Below are 19,954 nucleotides of genomic sequence, written 5' to 3'. Positions count from 1 at the left end.
GCCAGGTACCTAGCACGTCTCACTAATAGATTCTTGCACGGTTGTGGACTACATATGGCACGTACAGAGCTCAGGGAGTCTGTGTAGATGACTGATGATGATATACGTGTCTGTAAAATATGATTAAGAGCGACAACGATAGCGTACATCTCTGCACTGAAAATCGACAATACATTGTTCAGGCGGTGTGATTTTGTGCATGTGCCGCTTACCATCGCGCATGATACTCCCATGTTTGGTCTTTGAAGCATCAGTGTATATTTCAACATGATCACCAAGGCTTTCTCTTAGATGCTCAAATTCATGATGTATTTCTTCAACAGCATTTTCCCGTTTATTGAACTTAGTTAGTGAAATATTGTATTGTGGTGCCGGCTGCCAAGGAGGCATCATCTTGCTAGCCTCTAAGGAAGAATGGACGTAACGTGTAAAACCAAAGTATTCAATATCTCGTTCAAGCCGAATGCTAAAAGATGGTATAGCTTTGGGCTTGTTTGTGAAAAACTGCTTGAAACGAGTGCCCTTTACACATGGCAATGCAGGATGTTGAGGGTATAGCCTCTAATCCTTAAACCATACGATGTTCCAAGATAAGAACGCCGTCTTTGCAAAGACCATTCATTCGATTCAACGTACAGGCTCTCTATCGGACTGGTCCTGAAGGCTCCAAGCACCAAACGTAATCCTAGGTGGTGCACAGAGTCCAATGCCTTCAAAACTGAAGGGCGTGCTGATCCGTAAACGAAACATGCATAGTCTAACTTCGCACGAACCGTGGAGGTGTATATACGATGGAGCGTGCGACGGTCTGCACCCCATGATTTATGTGATAGGATTTTAAGTATGTTGGAAGCTTGAAGACACTTAGCTTTTAGATTCTTTATGTGGGACAAGAAAGTGAGCTTTCTGTCAAATATGACACCGAGAAACCTGTGTTCCTCATTAACAGTCAGGCTGTGACCATTTATAGAAAGTGCAGGGTTTGGAAAAAGTCCTCTTCTCCTGGAAAAATGGGACACAGACTGTTTTTTCCGCGGAAAAATTAAATCCGTTCTGGTCAGCCCATTTAACGAGTTTGTTTATTGTGAGCTGCAGCTGCCTCTCACATGTGCTCAAGTTTGCTGATGAGTACGAAATCTGGACATCACCGACATACAAGCAGTACGATATAGATGGAGGGATAGCACTAGCAATAGAATTCATTTTCATTATAAAGAGAGTGACACTCAGTACGGAGCCCTGGGGAACTCTATTCTCTTGAACAAATAATTGCGACAGAGTTGTTCCTAGTCGAACTCTGAACGTTCTCCCTTTAAGAAAATCAATGACATACCGAAGGAGTCGCCCACGTATGCCAACACTGTGAAGATCTCGAACAATACCATACCGCCAGGCAGTATCGTATGCCTTTTCCAGATCAAAGAACACTGAAATACAATGATTTCCCCTGACAAAGGCTTCTGGAATTGTAGTTTCGAGGCGGATAAGGTGATCAGTTGTTGAGCATCCTGCACGGAATCCACACTGGTATTTAGAAAGACAGTTATCCACCTCAAGGAAGTATACCAGCCGTCAGTTATTAACCATCCTTTCGAAAGTCTTTCCCAAACAGCTAGTCAGAGCGATGGGCATGTAGCTGGTTGAATTTGAAGAATCCTTGCCAGGCTTCAGCAGTGGAATGACTGTTGCTGTCTTCCATGCCATTGGCATCTGCCCCTTATCCCAGACTTTGTTGAAAAGTTTTAGTAAACATTCTTTGGATTCCTCTGATAGGTGGGTATCTCTGATCATGGGGTATGTCACGTCGTCTGGGCCAGGAGCGCTGACCTTCACTGAGGCCAATGCTCGCCGGAGCTCTACCATAGTGAATGGCTGGTTGTATGTGTCATTTTCGCCACCCACGGTTGAAATCGCTTGTTGTTCAGCACGATTCTTTACAGAGCGGAAATTTCTGTTGTAATGAGCAGAACTGAACACACTTTGGAAATGTTGACCTAGGAGATCGGCCTGTTCTTCTAAACTCTGGCAGGGGACTCCATTAACACAAAGAAAAGGAACAGAGAAACTCTGGTAGTCTCCTTTAATTTTCCGGAGTCTGTCCCATACTTTCTTTGACGGTGTTCTATGTGTTAGAGAAGAAACGAAATTGCACCAAGAAGACTTTTTTGCTTGTTTTCGCGTCCATCTCGCTTTGGCACGTGCTCTTTTGAATGCAAGGAAGTTATGTGGTGTTGGGTATCTACGAAAGATACCCCATGCACGACTTTGTTCCTTTCTCGTCTTCGCGCATTCGTCAGTCCACCAAGGTTTTGGACGCTTCGGGAGCTGACCTGATGTCTGTGGAATGGATTTGTGAGCAGCATCTATGGTCATACTGGTAAGGACACTGTTTACTTCTTCAATGGACATATCTTCAAAATATGACAAATGGAGGTTGGCTTTCATTCGAAACTCACCCCAATTAGCCTGAGATAATTTCCATCGTCGTGGTCGTGTTGAAAGCGAGTTCGCAACACCACGAAATTTTAGGATGACAGGAAAGTGGTCACTTCCCCTTGGGTTCTGCTGGACTGTCCAGTCAAAACAATCGAAGAGGGAGGGACTGCACAGTGAAATGTCTAGACAAGAGAAGCTTTGTGTTGCAGAGTTGATGTATGTAGGCTGTCCTGTGTTAAGCAGGCAAACAGGCCTTGACATCAAAACTCTCTCTAACATTTTACCTCGACCATCCAGCCTTGTACTGCCCCACAAATGATTGTGAGCGTTTAGAACCCCAAGTATCATGAATGGCGGAGGAAGATGGTCACAAAGGTGCTCAAAGTCTTTTTGTTCAATTGAAATTGAAGGTGGAAGCATAGCTGGGCGGCCTCACTCATGAGGACCCTCATGAGGACGCCTCACCCTCACCTCACGACGATGAGGTGAGGGTGAGTGAGGCCAGACCACGCTGAAAGTTCCTCATGAGGACAGTCGTGAGGCATTGTCCCTCATGAGGCCCACCGTGAGGGCCCTCATGAGGCCAGTCGTCGTGAGGCCATCAATATGTGAGGGTACAACGTATTCCGTGAGGAGCCTCACGGTTGAGGCCGTGAGGCCCTTTGTGAGGAACCTCGCGGTTGAGGGCATGAGGCCCCTTGTGAGGAACCTCACGGATGACGCCGTGAGGCCTTTCGTGAGGAACCTCACGGATGAGGTCATGGGTCCACTCGTGAAGAGCCTCACGGATGAAGGGGAAGCCACTGTATCCCCTCGCTTGGCGAAGGTGTGCGTCAGATGACATCACCGCGCGAAGGGCCAATGGAAATTCGAAGATCTTCGAGGATCGCCATGTTCCGTTCTTAGGTTTCATTCCTCCATATACAGGGTGGTCCACCAACCATGATAGAAATTCATAGTAAAAGACGTTGGCCCGGGAGGGACATGCGGTCAAGGGATTTTTTTTTCTGCCAATAACTTTTGCCACATATTGGTAACATTTTTATTTCATTTTAATTGACGGAAAGTTAATTTCTTGAATTGAATTCCGAAATTTCCCAAGGCAACCTGTCGTTTTTCTTTGCGGAAATGGGTTCCCCGTGGTCATTTTTCTCAGTATAGCACATAATCCCACTCGTAATGCAATGACAATTGCCGAAATAAATTCGTCGAAAATTCGTGGAGATGAGCCCTTGGCTCCGCCTCTTTTTTGACGGCTCTAAGTTTGAGCGCAAAGCTGCGAAGAAAGGAGGTTACATTGACACGCCACACGAGGGGGGAAAGGGTTACAAGCCTTACCCACGGAACAAACACCCGCGCTGAGTGCGGGAATCAGAGCTATCTTATCAAACATGAGGTCACGCAACGTGTTGACAGGTAGGGAAGGAAATACATTTTTGGACCGTTTTGCACTCCGGTCTCAGTGAATGCAGTGAACAAGTAAACGGCAGCGATGGCAAGCACCATGTATTCCAACCAAGAAAAAACAAGGATGATCATTGCTCTGGGGTCTGCAGGTAGGGACTATGACAGAGCAGTCCTCAAATACAGTGAAATGCTTCCAGGAACTAGGGTGGTGAGCTCTTGTACCATAAGGCGTGCATTTGTGAGACTGTCCACAACAGGAAGTTTCCATTCAGGTACCCAGAGCCGGTCACACCCAATTTCTGCCAGTGAGTCGACACAAACAGACCAGGCACTGAAAGAAGTAGGAGATGATCTCCACGTAAAGTCTGCGCACTCTGGCAAAGTGAGTACAGACATCAAAATCAAGTGTGCTGAGGATACTACACAAGCACAAACTCCACCCATACCACGTGAGCCTTCGTCAACATTTCCAGCCGGGCGACAACTAGAAACGGCTGGATTTCAGTAACTCGATCCGATGTCGGACCCAGGAAAGCAGAAACTTTGTGAACAGGGTCATTTGGGCTGATGAGGCTCACTTCTGCCATAGCGCTCAAGTGAATCGACACAACGCGCATTATTGGAGCCAAACAAACCCACACTGGCTACGGGACTTGAAGCATCAGTACGAGTGGGGATTGAATGTATGGGCCGGGATTTATAACGGAGCCATTATTGGGCCAATCTTTTTCACGGGACCCCAAAATGCCAACCGCTACTGTGGCGAAATTTTAGATGCCGTGTTCAGCTTTATTGATGACGTGCCTCTTGCTGAACAGACCCGCGTGTGGTTTCAGCACGATGGGGCTCCACCTCACAGCGCGCGGCGTGCAGTACAGCTGCTCCGTCACATGTTCCGGGAGAAGTGGGCTGGCCGATTTGGTCCAGTGTCATGGCCTGCCAGGTCTCCTGACTTAACGCCGATGGACTTTTACCTCTGGGGTCGCATCAAAGACGAAGTATACAAAAGCGAACCACGATCGCCGGCTGACCAGCAGGGGAAAATCACTGCTTTCTGCTCGTCGCTTTCCAGATCCGAAATAAAAAGGACCGTGGAAGATACAATTCGGAGAGCCCACCTGTGCATTGCAGCAGATGGCGACGCTTCGAACACTTTTACGCTAATGATAACCTAATCAAAGTACACAGGAAGTGTGTCGAATGTGAAGAAATCCGTAGCATGTTGAAACAAACGAATTGAAAAAAGAAGAGAGCTGACAGGCGTTCGCGCATACAACTCTCTCTCTCTCTCTCACACACACATACACAGGTTCATGACAATAAGGTGGTGTAGAAAAACTACGAGACCGCTATCAGCGGTCAGAGTGAAAACGGCCGCGTACGCACCCAAAAGCAAACAAACTCACTGAGCAAAACACGAATAAAGGAAAAAGAGCGCGACCCTGAAACTGACGTGGGCAAAGCTGATACCTGGCAGCGGAACTCTTCTGTGGGTTGGGTTTGTAGCCCTTTCCCCCTCGTGTGGCGTGTCAATGTAACCTCCTTTCTTCGGAGCTTTGCGCTCAAACTTAGAGCCATCAAAAAAGAGGGGGTACCAAGGGCTCTCATTTCCACGATTTTCGGCGAATTTATTTCGGCAATTGCCATTGCATTAGGAGTGGGGGTTATGCGCTATACTGAGTAAAATGACGACGGGGAACCGCAGAGAATACGTTAGATTGCCTTGGAAAATTTCGAAGTTCAATTCAAGAAATCAACTTTCCGTCAATTAAAATGAAATAAAAATATTACCAATATGTGACAAAAGTTACTGGCAGAAAAAAATCCCTTCACCGCATGTCTCTCCAGGGCCTACGTTTTATACTATGAATTTCTATCAGGGTTAGTGGACCACCCTGTATGAAGGCTACCATGAAGAATCTCACTTCAAAGGGGCATGCGACTTTTTCATTAGTGACCTTACAGATAAGTCATGACTCTCTTAGGCGGTCACGTTATGTTGTTGCATAAGATAAAACCCCGAGAATAGGGAACACGATTTCGAAGTCGTGTTTTGAGCGCCACACTACCTCTTGTGGATTCGTTTTTCTGCCTGTTCACTGGAATAGCAGCCTCGTTTGGAGAGGCCCTGTACCGCGTTTTCGAAAGCGCGTGCAGCTGCTTTCCCCCGCTAATTTCGATTGATTGCAACTGGACACACGCGTGCTGTGTCGTGCCAAAGGTGCCATGTGCAGTGTTTTTGTATTTTCTTTTTAAACAAACGTTACCGCTGCTGGGAATGTAACGAGGCTTTCTTTTAATTTTGACATCTCTTGTTCTTAACAGCATAAAGCTGAATATAAAGCAGCCTTTACCGGGCTCCCCAAAGTCTGTGCGACAGCAATAATGAAGGAAGTACTAAGGAAGGAACTAACAAGGCAGAGCAATCAAATAACAATAAAAAATATCTATGATGAAAAACCCGAGACTGGGGAAGAGACGAAAAACAGACGTTGAAATTGAGAGTTTGTGTGCGTCGTCTGTTTTTCGTCTTTTCCCCAGTCTTGGGTTTTTCATCATGGACTTGTAAGAATTTTCAAAATCTTTGTCTCCTCAAAACGAAGCCAGGAAAACTGGAATCCCCGTGACTATAGCGCGCCTTTGAAATGTAAAAGAAGGAGAAGAAAAAACAACAATAAAAAGGCACGACCTGATTGCAGGTGCGATTAAGTACTATCGTTGTGCCCAAACACTTCAGCTGTGAGCGCATCCTCCGATTTTGGCAGCAGCGTCATACGGTTCTGAGAATCGAGTACAGGATCTCTTCAAGCACTATTCCACCACCCGATCATTTCCGTAACGGTACATCTGCACTGTAGTATATCGGGCTCCACTTTACTGATACCAAACACTAACGTTAAACCTCACTGTGACAGTAACAACTGTCGGCACATTTATCCAAGCACAGCACGAAACCCTGTAAACAGTTTAATGCCGCGCAGTATCATTAGTACCAACTACCGACACAGTAGATAAACGCCGACGTCTCATGTGAACATGACGGAAAGTTCTTTTGAGGCTCACGTACGTGTCTCCTAGTGACCTGAACACATAAGAGGCCATGTGGGTCCTCATGATGTGAAGGTACGTGAGGCCATGAGGGCACGTGCGGATGGGGACACGTGAGGCCATGTGGGTCCTCATCAGGCGAATGTACGTGAGGCGCCGTGAGGACATGAGGGCCCTCATGAGGTGAGGGCACGTGAGGATGAGGACTCCTGAGGCCATGAGAGCCCTCATGAGGTGAGGACAATTGAGGATGAGGACCCTCATGAGGTGAAGCTACGTGAGGCCATGAGGGTCGTGAATAGCCTCATGAGGTGAAGGCATGTGAGGATGAGGATGGTGAGGCCTTTCGGGATCCCGATGCCCTGAAGTGAGGTTCTTGAGGGAAAAATTTGAAATGGAATGTGAGGGTGAGGGCGACTGAGGTTAAGTTACTGGTGAGGAAAATTTGGAGAGGGTGAGTGAGGCTGATAAAGTCCGTGCTTCATGAGGTGAGGATGAGTGAGGCCGCAGGAAAATGCCCACCTATGGGTGGAAGGTACAGTGAGCATAATGTAATCACCCTGTCGAGGCATATTTGTACAGCCACGGCTTCAAAGTCGGAGGAAAGGGGGTTGCAGGTATGGACTGTGGGGCAATGACAGCGACACCTCCAGATGCGCGGGTGCTGTCTGTGCGGTCTTTTCTAAATACATTATGTCGACGAAAAGGATTTACACTGTTCTCATGTAGATATGTCTCCTGTAAGCAACAGCAAACTGCCTTTTGTTCTTCTAAGAGGTCATTAATGTCATCGAGGTTGGAAAAGAGACCTCGACAATTCCATTGTATTATATTACCTAGACCCATGAGAAGGAAGAAAGAGAGGAGCAATATCTTTATCGTGCCTTGGATGCAGGTACATACCCCTATGGACTGTGTGTACATGAATGTCTTATTTAAGGAGGGGTTATTCTTTGTGGAGGTAATTTCTGCATGTCTTTTGTTCTGCTGCCCCTACCTCGACCAGATGTTTTCTCTCTCTTTTCTTTGCCCTGAGAGAGAACACCTGGCAAACTGGATGACGATTTCTGGGATAAGCAGTCATCGTCATCCAATTCCATGTTTTGTGACATGGTCTGGGATGGTTCCGGTATGGTTCCGTCCCAGACTGAGATTGTGCCATCAACATCACTGGAAACTGTGGCTATCTCCTTGCTGCGTGCCTGGCAAGCCAGGGTGCTCCCAGGAGACGTAGGAGAAGGAAGGACACACTCGTGTCTCCGCCTTTCTGCTGTGGAGTTTGAGGTAGACACCCAGAAGTCTGGGTCTCTACAGATTTCCTCAGTGGTGCGACTCCCCTGCGCGCCACCTCGGAGAAAGTGTCTTTACTAGCAAACTCGGCTTGTGCTTTTGCTGCTTTATATGGTATGTTCTGTTCTGCTTTGATGCGAAGTATTTCTTTTTCTGCTTTCCACCGGGGACAAGATCTTGAGTATACTGGGTGGTCACCTTTGCAGTTTGCGCAACGCACCGTGTTCTCACATGATTCTGGTGTGTGACCATTGCCTGAACATTTTGGACATGTTTCCTGTCCACGACAGACCTGTGATCAATGCCCGAAACGTTGACACTTGAAGCAACGCCGCGGGTTAGGAACGTAGGGTCGCACGTGGCAGTTCAGGTAACCTGCTTTGATGGTTTGAGGGAGTCTGTGCAGCTGGAATGACAGTACCATGTGCTTGGTTTGCATTTCTTTGCCATCCCGATGCATCACTGTCCGCCTCGCCGCCACAACGCCATGCTTGCGCAAACCTTCTTCGATCTCGATGTCGGAACAGTCAAGGAGTTCACTCTCGGAAATCACCCCCTTGACAATGTTCAGGATACGGTGTTTTGTGATTGATACTGGAATGTCACCGAGTTTCTTTATAGACACAAGGGCTGAACTTTGGGATCTGTTTTCTACTTCAATTTGAATGTCTCCAGATGAGAGCTTCTTTTCTTTATACGATTTCCCTATCATGTTTTCAATTTCTTTTGCAATGAGGAATGGTGACACTTTCGATAACGGCTGTGTCTCGTCCTCTGCATGGGCCACAAGGAATTTCGGGAACCATGGCTCTGCAGACAGGTCTAAGCTGAGCGAGTTCATTGGTGCTTCGGTGCAGCGCCTCTTTTGACGCTGATCATGTTTTTTGGAGTGTACTGAATTCATACAAGGAAAAGAGTGATTCGGTGCACAGGTGTGTCGCCCACCATGGAGCCCAACCAAGGGAGCGTGCCCGGCACGCTAACACTTGCCTCTGCAATATACCCTAGTGCAGTTTCAGAAGCGTGAAAGAACTGCCCAAGGTTGACCCTTGCCGCCAAAGAAGGTGAGTAAGGAAAATACAAGGAGGAAGAGGAGATGAAAGGAGAAAGTAAGGAAAATAGGAGATCGCGACTAGCTGAATAGTCCTGGCCGGGCCTTCCACGACCACCCGACTATGGGAAGCAGGGGCCAAAGCGGTGTGTTGCTTTCCCGGAGGGGCCTCGAAGGGTCCTAAACAACCACCGGGTCCACTCAACCGCCAGGATCCCCCTTTCCCCAGACACGGGACAGCCACGCACAGCTATACGTGGGGGTCTCCCTCCTGCGGCGACCCAACCGTGCGTGCAGGAGGGGGCTACTGCGGCTGCTGCCGGGCGATGGGGGCGCCAAGTTCCCGACGCCGGGTTTGGTAGAGTTGAACTACGTTCAAAGCGAGAGGAGATGATGATGATGATGATGATGATTGGGAGTTTTGTGGCGCAGCGACAACAAGGATCATAATGCGCCAAAACTCTGCTGTTGTTTAAAACAAATTTAACTTAAAAATAGACTGAATTAGTTTAAAATCAAAAGGAATCGAAAGGTGTTGGTTCGATAGGTGTGTAAATCACCATATAAAATGAGAAAGCTAAGATATTACAATTCATTCACGATGCCTATATCTCTTAAAAATAGGAAAACGTCCTCAAAAGGGATGAGAGCCTCATCCCCTAGTAATAATGCGGGGTGAAGGGGGATACACTACTTGTAGAAGATATGGAGATGACGTTGGCGATGTGTCATAAAAGAAGGGCAACTAATGAGTATATGCAAAATGGAAAGGTCTGTGCCACAGTGTGCACACTCAGGTGCTTCCTCTCCTCGCAAAAGGTACCCATGGGTCAAATGTGTGTGACCCAATTTTAACCGACTTGACAAAATCTCGTGTAGCCGGTTTTTAAATATTTGAAATGGGGCTCCAATTTGAGGTTTAACTGTGTGCAATTTGTTATCAGTTTGTCCAGGCCAGAAAGCTTGCCACTTCCTGCTGATGACCCTTTTCAAATCCAGCAGTAGATCAGGGAGAGGGATTTCAAAAGGAGTGGTGTCATGACTATTGGCAGCAAAAGCTGCACGGTCAGCCCTCTCGTTGCCGCTTATACCGACATGGCTGGGTACCCAACAAAGTTTCAAACTGTACCCCTTCTCATGTATGACATTTGCTATGTGAGAGAGAGAGATTATGGTTTTAATGGCACAAAGGCAACAAAGGCCATAGAGCGCCAAAACTACGGTGAGTGTGTGAGAGATGCTTATGGGAGAGATGATGTGAGAGTGTGTGGTAGTTAAAAGCTGTCTACAGGTATGAGCGATGAGATAGACCAGGATAAGAAAGAGAGGAGGGTGATCAGGCTAAAGTGCTTGGCAGACGATAACAAGTGAGTATCTACAAGTGTGAGCGATGAGGTGATCCAGGATGAGATATTTACATGAGGAGTTCGGTGATATTAGATAAAAGCGGAGCAATACTTAACATCTACATCTGACTATGTAATCCACACATGGTCAAAAATTGGATGACATTATCAAAGGGCACAAGAGGAGTGTCACCCAGTAGAAGGGCTGGGTGGAGTGGGACATGGTATCTGTAGAATGCGGTGAAATACTGTTGGCGTTGGTGTTCGAAGTTGGGGCAGGATGCCAGTATGTGCAAGCCAGTCAAGCTGTCACCGCAGTGCGCACAAGCTGGCGGATCCTGACCTCAGAGTAGGTGGTGATGCGTGAGCCATGTGTGCCCAATCCTCAATCTCGCTATCCTCAATCATTTGCTATGTGCTGCGCACGTCTGACTAAACGATTTTTGTGTGGCCTGATGTTACAAATGGCATGAATGGAACTTAGTGAGTCTGTGTATATAACAGACGACGTTTTCCGTGTTTCTACAATATGATTTAGTGCAACAATAATCGCATACATTTCTGCGCTGAAAATTGTCAGAACACTGCTCAAAGAATGCGATTTTATATATGTTCCTGAAATCATGGCGCACGATACTCCTGTATTAGTTGTTGAGGCATCCGTGTAAATATCAGTGTGTTCACCGAAGCCTTCCTTGAGGATCTCAAATTCTTGCTGTATTTCCACAGCAGGTCTTTCTTGTTTGTTAAATTTGGTTAAAGAAGTATCATGTGCCACGGGTGTTCGCCAAGGAGGGAGCATTTGTGGGGACTGTAGCGGGGTAGATTGTAGCTCCGCGTAAAAGTATAGTGCTCTACATCTTGTTGGAGCCTGATACTGTATACAGGTATGGCATTCGGTTTATTCATGAATAGACGTTCGGAACGTGTGCCCTCCACACAGGGCAGCGCAGGATGCTGAGGGTAACCTTTAATTCTGAGCCCATACGACGCACCGAGATAAAACGGTCGTCTTTCTAGGGACCATTCGTTTGCTTGAACATAAAGACTTTGGACTGGAGACGTTCTGAAGGCTCCAAGGATCAGCCTTAATCCGAGGTGATGCACTGTGTCTAATGCCTTAAAAACTGAGGGACGTGCAGATCCATACACGAAACATGCATAATCTAGCCTAGCACGGACAGTGGACATATAAACACGGTGGAGGGTTTCGCGGTCCGCTCCCCAAGACCTGTGAGAGAGGATTTTAAGCACATTTAAAGATTTTAAGCATTTTCGTTTCAAATCCTTCACATGGGACAGGAAGGTAAGCTTTTTGTCAAAAATTAAGCCAAGAAACTTATGTTCATACTGAACACAAATATCCTGACCTTTCATTTGGAGTGATGGATCCGGGAAAAGACCTCTTGTTCTGGAAAACGGTACGCAAACAGTCTTGGTGGGTGAGAACCTGAACCCGTTTTCAGATGACCATTTGGTTAGCCTGTTGATAGTCAGCTGGAGCTGTCTTTCGCACACAGCAAGGTTGGAAGACGAAACACATATTTGCAGATCGTCTACGCACAAAGAATATGAGACGGATGGGGGTATAACACTGGCAAGTGAATTCATTTTGATTACAAAAAGAGTGACACTGAGAGCGGCGCCCTGCGGGACACCATTCTCCTGTACGAAAGGCCCCGATAAAGTAGTGCCCAACTGAATTCTAAACAGTCGACCCTGGAGGAAGTCTCTGACACAGCGAAACAGGCGACCACGCACTTCCGGAGAGTGGAGGTCCCTCAGAATACCATAACGCCACGCTGTGTCATAGGCCTTCTCCAAATAAAAAAAAGACAGAAACACAGTGCTGTTTCCTGATGAAAGCTTCCCTTATTATAGTTTCTAGGCGCAGAAGATGATCCGTTGTTGAGTGTGCAGCTCTAAACCCGCACTGAAACCGGTCCAGACATTGTTTTTTTTTTCAGGTAGTACACAAGTCGACTGTTCACCATGCGCTCGAAGGTTTTTCCGAGACAGCTGGTAAGAGCAATCGGCCTGTAGCTTGATGGATCAGATTTATCTTTTCCTGGCTTCAAGAGAGGGATGACTGTTGCCATTTTCCAGCTAGAAGGAAGCATGCCTTCTTGCCAGACCAGATTAAAGAAATCCAAAAGACTGTCAAGGGAGGTGTCTGACAGATGGCAGAGCATAGAATAAGTGATGTTGTCTGTTCCAGGTGCCGTGGCTTTACGAGAAAACAAGGCTTGAAGAAGTTCAGTTTTTGTAAATGGCTTATTGTAGCCACATCTGTCACCTGATACGCATGAGAGTGTTTGTTTTTCCGCATGCTCCTTGAACCTTAAGAAGTCAGGTGTGTAATGCGATGAGCTCGAGACGTTTGAGAAGTGCTCACCAAGAGCATTTGCCTGTTCATCTATGCTCTTACAAACTGTGCCACTAACCTGTAGTAGAGGTACTGAAAAGCTGGCGTAGTCGCCCTTAATTTTTCTTAGTCTATCCCACAGTGCTTTTGAAGGGGTGTTAGAGTTTAGAGAGGATACAAATCTTTTCAACGACTCCTCCTTGGCTCGGCGTCGCGTCCATCGGGCTTTAGCACGAGCTTTTTTAAATGCAAGCAGATTAGCACTTGTGGGGTATCTTCGAAATATCCCCCACGCTCGGTTCTGCTCCCTGCGTGTTTTCTCACATTCACTCGTCCACCAGGGTTTAGGACGCCTGGGAGATTTCCTTTTGTTTGTGGTATGGATAGTGTAGCAGCATGAATAATTTTGTCTGTGATCACCTTGTTGGCCTCCTCCACACGGAGACGATAAAAAGATGAAGGCGCAGGTTCTGCCTCTTTGGTAAATAACTCCCAGTCTGCTTCAGATAGCTTCCACCGGGGTGGCCGTGCTCTTTTATTACTGGTTCCAGAGAATTTAAGGATAACCGGAAAGTGATCGCTACCTCGAGGGTTTTGGTCGACTTTCCAGTCAACAAAAGGGTAAAGAGTGGGGCTGCATAATGAGATGTGAATTGCAGAGAGTGACTGGGTTGCAGAGTTCATGTAGGTCGGCAACCCTCTATTTAACAAACAAATTGACCGGGAAAAGAGTATTCTTTCCAACATCTTACCACGGTTGTCAGTTTTTGCACTGCCCCACAAAGAATTGTGGGCATTAAAAATCTCCCAAAATCATAAATGGTTGAGGCAGCCGGTCGCAAAGCTGCTCAAAGTCCCTCTGACGTACCATAGCTGAGGGAGGCAAGTACAAAGAGCAGACTGTAATGATCTGGTCTAGGCAAATTTGTATGGCTACAGCCTCAAGGTCTGTTACCAGTGGAATGTTCTTTGCAGGGACAGAGAGTGGTACGACAACAGCCACACCACCAGATGCACGTGCTGTGTGCGCACGGTCCTTGCGGAAGATAGTGTACTTACGAAAAGGATTTAAATTTTCCGAAGTTAGGTACGTTTCCTGTAAACAGAAACACATTGCACTGTTCTCCTCAAACAGGTCATGAACGTCGTCCAAGTTTGAAAAAATACCTCGACAATTCCATTGGATTATAACCTGTGCACCCGTAAAAAGGATGGGAGAGAGAAGCAGCAAAATCCTTATCATGTGGTCGCTAATACAGATTCCCGTGGACTGTTTGGACATGAGTGTTATTTAGGGAGGAGTTATCCTTGGTGGAAGCACTTTCTGTGTACTTTTTGGTCTGCTGCCCCTACCTCGGCTAGATGTCCTCTCTCTCTTTTCTTTCCCCTGAGAGAGTACACCTGGGATACTAGACGACGACTTCTGCAATAAGCAGTCGTCGTCGTTCATGTCTATGTCTTGCAATGTGGCCTGGAATTGGCCTGGTGTGGCCCCATCCCAGATGGAGGCAGTGCCATCAACTTCAGTAGAAGTTGTGGCTGTCTCCGGAGGAGATCCAGAAACAGGAAGAGACACCTCGGTTTCCTTTCCCTTTTGTTGGGGAGTATTGCGTAGAGACCCAGAAGTCCGGGTCTCTACAGATTTCCTCAGCGGTGCTACTCCCCTGCGCACCACTTCGGAGAAGGTTCCCTTTTTGAAAACTACCTGCGCTTTTGCATCTCTGTACGAAAGATTGTGTCACTTTGACCTTCAGTATGTCTTTCTCTTCCTTCCAACGTGGGCAGGAGCGAGAGTAGACAGGATGGTTACCTTTACAGTTTGCACATCTGACATCCTTCTCACAAGTCTCTGCAGCGTGATCCGTGCCTGCGCATTTCGGACAGGTGGCCTGTCCACGACAGACCTGCGAGCCGTGGCCAAAACGTTGGCACTTAAAGCACCTCCGCGGATTTGGGATATATGGCCGGACGTGACAGTTGATGTACCCTGCTTTAATGGTAGTGGGAAACTTATGTAATTGAAATGAAAGAACAATGTGTTTATTGGCTATCTCTTTACCGTCTCGACGCATAGTTATTCGCCGCGCTGTCACAACACCTTCATCCTTTAGACCTTCTTCGATCTCAGCATCTGAATAATCAATAAGTTCATGCTCAGATATCACGCCCTTCACTATGTTCAGCGTACGATGCCTCGAAACCGTAACAGGTACGTCAACAATTCTGTTCAGGGAAAGCAGAGTCGAGCTTTGTTGTCGTGTCTGGATTTCGATCTGCAAGTCTCCTGTAGTGAGCTTTTTCGCAGAATATGATTTCCCAATGGCTTTTTTCCAGTTCCTTCGCGATCGCAAATGGTGATACTTTGCTCAGAGGCTTAGACTCATCTTCTCCATGGATGATCAGGACCTTTGCAAACCATGGTTCTGGTGCGAGGTCCAGTGATTGCGTTGCTAGTACATCGGTGCGGTGCCGCTTTCGGTACCGATCATGTTTTTTTAAGTTTGAAGAATCCATAAAAGGAATGTTGTGGTTCAGTGCAGTAGATGCGTCACCCACCATGGAGCCCAACAAGGGAACGTGTCCCACACGCTAACGCCTGCCTCTGCACTATACCCTAGTGCAGCTTCTGGAGAGTGAAAGGACTGCCCAAGGTTGACCCTTGCCGCCAAAGAAGGTGAAGGGAGGAAAAAGAAGATGGTGAAGGAGTGGAGAAAGAAAAAGTAATGAAGGGGGAGATGGCGACTTGCTGAATAATCCTGGCCGGGCCTTCCAGGACCACCCGACTATGGGAAGCAGAGGGCCAAAGCAGTGCGTTGCTTTTCCGGAGGGGCCCTGAAGGGTCCTAACCAACCTCCGTGTCCGCTCAACCACCAGGATCCCCCTTTCCCCAGACACGGGAAAGCCACGCACAGTTATACGTGGGGGTCTCCCTCCTGCGGCGACCCAACCGTGAGTGCAGGAGGGGGCTACTGCGGCTGCTGCCGGGCGATGGGGGCGCCAAGTTCCCGACGCCGGGAAAGCTAGAGGAGAACAAGGTCGCGCCCGAAAGCCACGGTCTTGAGGGGATTACGATGGTCTCTGAAAAGGACGCGACCTTCGGTCCCACTTTTCTTTCAATAGGAGGCAGCGAACAATTGCCCATTCGTGGAACTCAGCTCTCCCCTTCCGATCTGTTTTGGTTTCGGTGTGTCTACCAACGTCATGATGACGTTTCTCGGGTAGAGGTCACGCCGATATGACACCATCGGCGTGACGCCGCCGCCGCCGGCCCTTCAACGTGCCCTACGCCGCCGCTGAAAAAAATGCCCACGGCGCACACCACTAAAGGCGCGTGGTCATGGCCGTGGACAAGATGGCGTTGATTTGCACGAGCATTTGCGGTGTTGCTCGCAGCGCGCCTGGCGGGAACATTTTTGTGTCGCTCAGAAGAGCACCTGGCTTCGAGTCACGTGCTTCTTCCGCAAGATGCGTGGACCCACACCGCACCGCTTTGAGGTACCGAAGCGTGTCATCCGCACCAGAAAGCACCGTACCTCGCGCAGCGCGAGATCGTTGTCTGCTGTTGGATGTGTTTCGTTTCTGAGCAAAAAAAAGAAGAGAATAGAAATAAAGCAGTGTCGTACAAGGACTGTCGTCGGACTGTGGGACCGCTATCCGTTTTTGCTTCTATTTTCATTCATTAGATTCATCGCGTGGCCATGCGTAGGTCATTGTTAAGCCGTTTCGTCTTTTCGGCCACTGAATAAACTGACAATTAATTAACCAGAAGGCACATGTTGCCATCTTCAATAATACATTTTATTAATGATTGCACAGTCTCTTGGGGTAATCACCGAGCTTTTCAGTAGTCCGTGTCCTACGGGCCGAAAAAAATAAAGAGGAACAAGAAACAAACAAAAATTGGCATAACACGTCATCATGCTGACCGTTCGCTACAAGTGCGCCTTCCTTTTGGTTCTGATGATGATGATGATGATGATGATGATGATGATGATTGGAGTTTTAATGGCGGATTGACAACAGAGAGAGAGAGAGAGAGATTATGGTTTTAATGGCACAAAGGCAACAAAGGCCATAGAGCGCCAAAACTACGGTGAGTGTGTGAGAGATGCTTATGGGAGAGATGATGTGAGAGTGTGTGGCAGTTAAAAGCTGTCTACAGGTATGAGCGATGAGATGGACCAGGATAAGAAAGAGAGGAGGGTGAACAGGCTAACATGCTTGGCGGACGATAACAAGTGAGTATCTACAAGTGTGAGCGATGAGGTGATCCAGGATGAGATGTTTACATGAGGAGTTCGGTGATATTGGATAAAAGCAGAGCAACACTTAACATCTACATCTGACCAAGTAACCCACACATGGTCAAAAATTGGATGACATTATCAAACGGCACAAGAGGAGTGTCACCCAGTAGAAGCGCTGGGTATCTGTAGAATGCGGTTAAATACTGTTGACGTTGGTGTTCGAAGTGAGGGCAGGATGCCAGTATGTGCAAGACAGTCAAGCTGTCACCGCAGTGCGCACAAGCTGGCGGATCCTGACCTCTCAGTAGGTGGTGATGCGTGAGCCATGTGTGCCCAATCCTCAACCTCGCGTAAAGAACTTCGGATAATCTGTTGATGTGTTCAGTCCGATTCGGGGGGGGGGGGGACGTGTGGCTGTGTGAGGTGTAGCTTGTTATTTTCTTCCATGTCCCAGTCCTGCTGCCACTGTGTGTAGACAGCTCGCTTTAACACTGGCAGGATGTGTTGGTAGGGTAATCCTAGAGCTGACTCCTCTTGTGCCAACGCTCGCGGAGCCTCAAGGTCGGCTCGTTCATTCCCCGGGATCCCAGTGTGGCTGGGGACCCAGCAGAGACAGATTGAAAAGCCTCGGGAACAAAGTTGGGTCGCAAGCGCTCGTACTCGCTTGACGGGGTGACTCTTGCTGTCATAGCATGAAAGCAGCGCACGCACAGAGCTTAGCGAATCGGAATAAATTACTGAATTTTGAAGGTCGTTTTGTTGAATGTGGCGCAGAGCCAGGAGAATCGCGTAAAGCTCTGCGGTGAAAACTGTGGCGTCCGTGTTCAGGCGTGCCGTCATAATAGAATCACCTTCAAGGGCAACGGCCGCCACACCATTGCTTACTTTAGTCCCATTAGTGTAGATTGCATGGTGGTTCCCGATGTTACGGTGAATCTCCAGGAATTCCTGGAGAATGACAGTGTGTGCAGTGGATTGTTTGTCAAACTGTGTCATTTTTAAATTGGATTGTATGAGATGTCTCTGCCAAGGCGCAGCATCGAGGACTGCCTGCTGCAGGGGAACGCCAAAGGGACTGAATCCCAGACGGGAACTCGCCGCCTGCACGCGAAGCGGAAACGAGGGTACAACAGAGGGCTTTGCAAGGAAGAGTCGCTCCAGAGTGGGGTTCACACTACAGTGTACAACTGAGTCATCGCCCTGGCATCTGTACTTTAGCGCAGCCTTCACATGTTCAAATTGTCTCCGTCTCTCGAGCGACCATTCATTGCCGTCAAAAACTCTTCACAGGGGACGTCCGGAAGGCACCGGTGGCAAGTCGGATGCCTTCGTGGTGGATGGGGTCCAACACCTTCAATGCCGAAGGCCGCGCCGAGCCATACACGACACTCCCGTACTCAATTACTGATCGCACAACCGAGTGAGACACCCGCAACAGTGTGACTGTGTCGGCTCCCCACGATCGATGGGATGAAACTTTGAGTATGTTGGAGGATTTCAGGCACTTCTGTTTTATATAGTTTATGTGTGGCACAAAAGACAGCTTCTTGTCAAACACCACCCCCAGAAATTTTTGCTCATCAGAAACTGGTAGTGTGTTGCCACCGAGGAGCAGCGAGGGCTCAGCAAATGTGCCTCGCCTCCTAGCAAAGACAACACACGCTGTCTTTTGCGCGGGAAACCTGAAGCAGTTTTCATCAGCCCACTTAGAAAGACGGTTGATCGTGAGCTGCACTTGCCTCTCAGCTGTTGAAAGACTTGATGCTGAGTAGGAAACCTGGACATCGTCTACGTAATGGGAGTACTGGACGCCAGGTGGGATGGCTCTCGTTATCGAGTTCATTTTCACAACGAATAGCGTAACGCTGAGCACAGACCCCTGTGGAACCCCATTCTCTTGTACAAAGACGAGAGTGTGCCCAGACGGACAAGTGGAGCCCAGACGGACACGAAACTTTCGATCCCTGAGGAAATTCTCAATGCACCTGTACATGCACCCTGTGATACCACATGCGTGTAGGTCCTGCAGAATCCCGAAGCACCATGTGGTATCGTACGCCTTTTCGAGATCAAAAAACACGGATACGCAGAACTGCCCACGAACAAAAGCCTCTCTGATTTTTTATTCTAGGTGGAGTAGGTTGTCCTAGGTGCTCCGGCCGGAACGAAAACCACTTTGGTGTTTGTCAAAGATGCCTGTCTCTTCCAAAACATATACGAGCCTTGCATTTACCATGCGCTCAAAAGTCTTCCCAAGGCAGCTGGTTAATGCGATGGGGCGATAACTAATAGCAGCAGACGGGTCTTTCCCTGGCTTGAGAACCGGAACCACTTCGGCTAGCTTCCAGGACAACGGAAGAGTTCCTTCTCTCCACACACGGTTAAAAAAGTGGAGTAAGATTTGTTGCGACTGGGGTGTTAAATGCCGCAACATGTCATAATGTATGCCGTCAGGGCCAGGTGCAGTGTTCTTTCTTGCCTGTAAGGCTCTCTGAAGTTCATGTGTGTTAAAGGGTACATTGTAAGGTGCTGTATCTTGTTTAGGTTGTTTAATGATGCGTTTTTCAGCAGCAGTTTTGTGTGACAGGAAACGCTGGCTGTAATGCGAGGAGCTAGACACGTGTTCAAAGTGTCCGCCAAGTACGTTAGCCTGTTCCTCCAAGGACGTACAGGGAACGCCATTCTGTGAAAGACAAGGCACTGTAAACCCATTGTATTTCCCGGAGATCTTATTGATACGGTCCCACACAACTTTGGCTGGAGT

The sequence above is a fragment of the Ornithodoros turicata genome, unplaced genomic scaffold, assembly GCF_037126465.1.
Source record: "Ornithodoros turicata isolate Travis unplaced genomic scaffold, ASM3712646v1 Chromosome12, whole genome shotgun sequence".
Lineage (NCBI taxonomy): Eukaryota > Metazoa > Arthropoda > Arachnida > Ixodida > Argasidae > Ornithodoros > Ornithodoros turicata.
Note: the sequence above shows the minus strand (reverse complement) of the source record.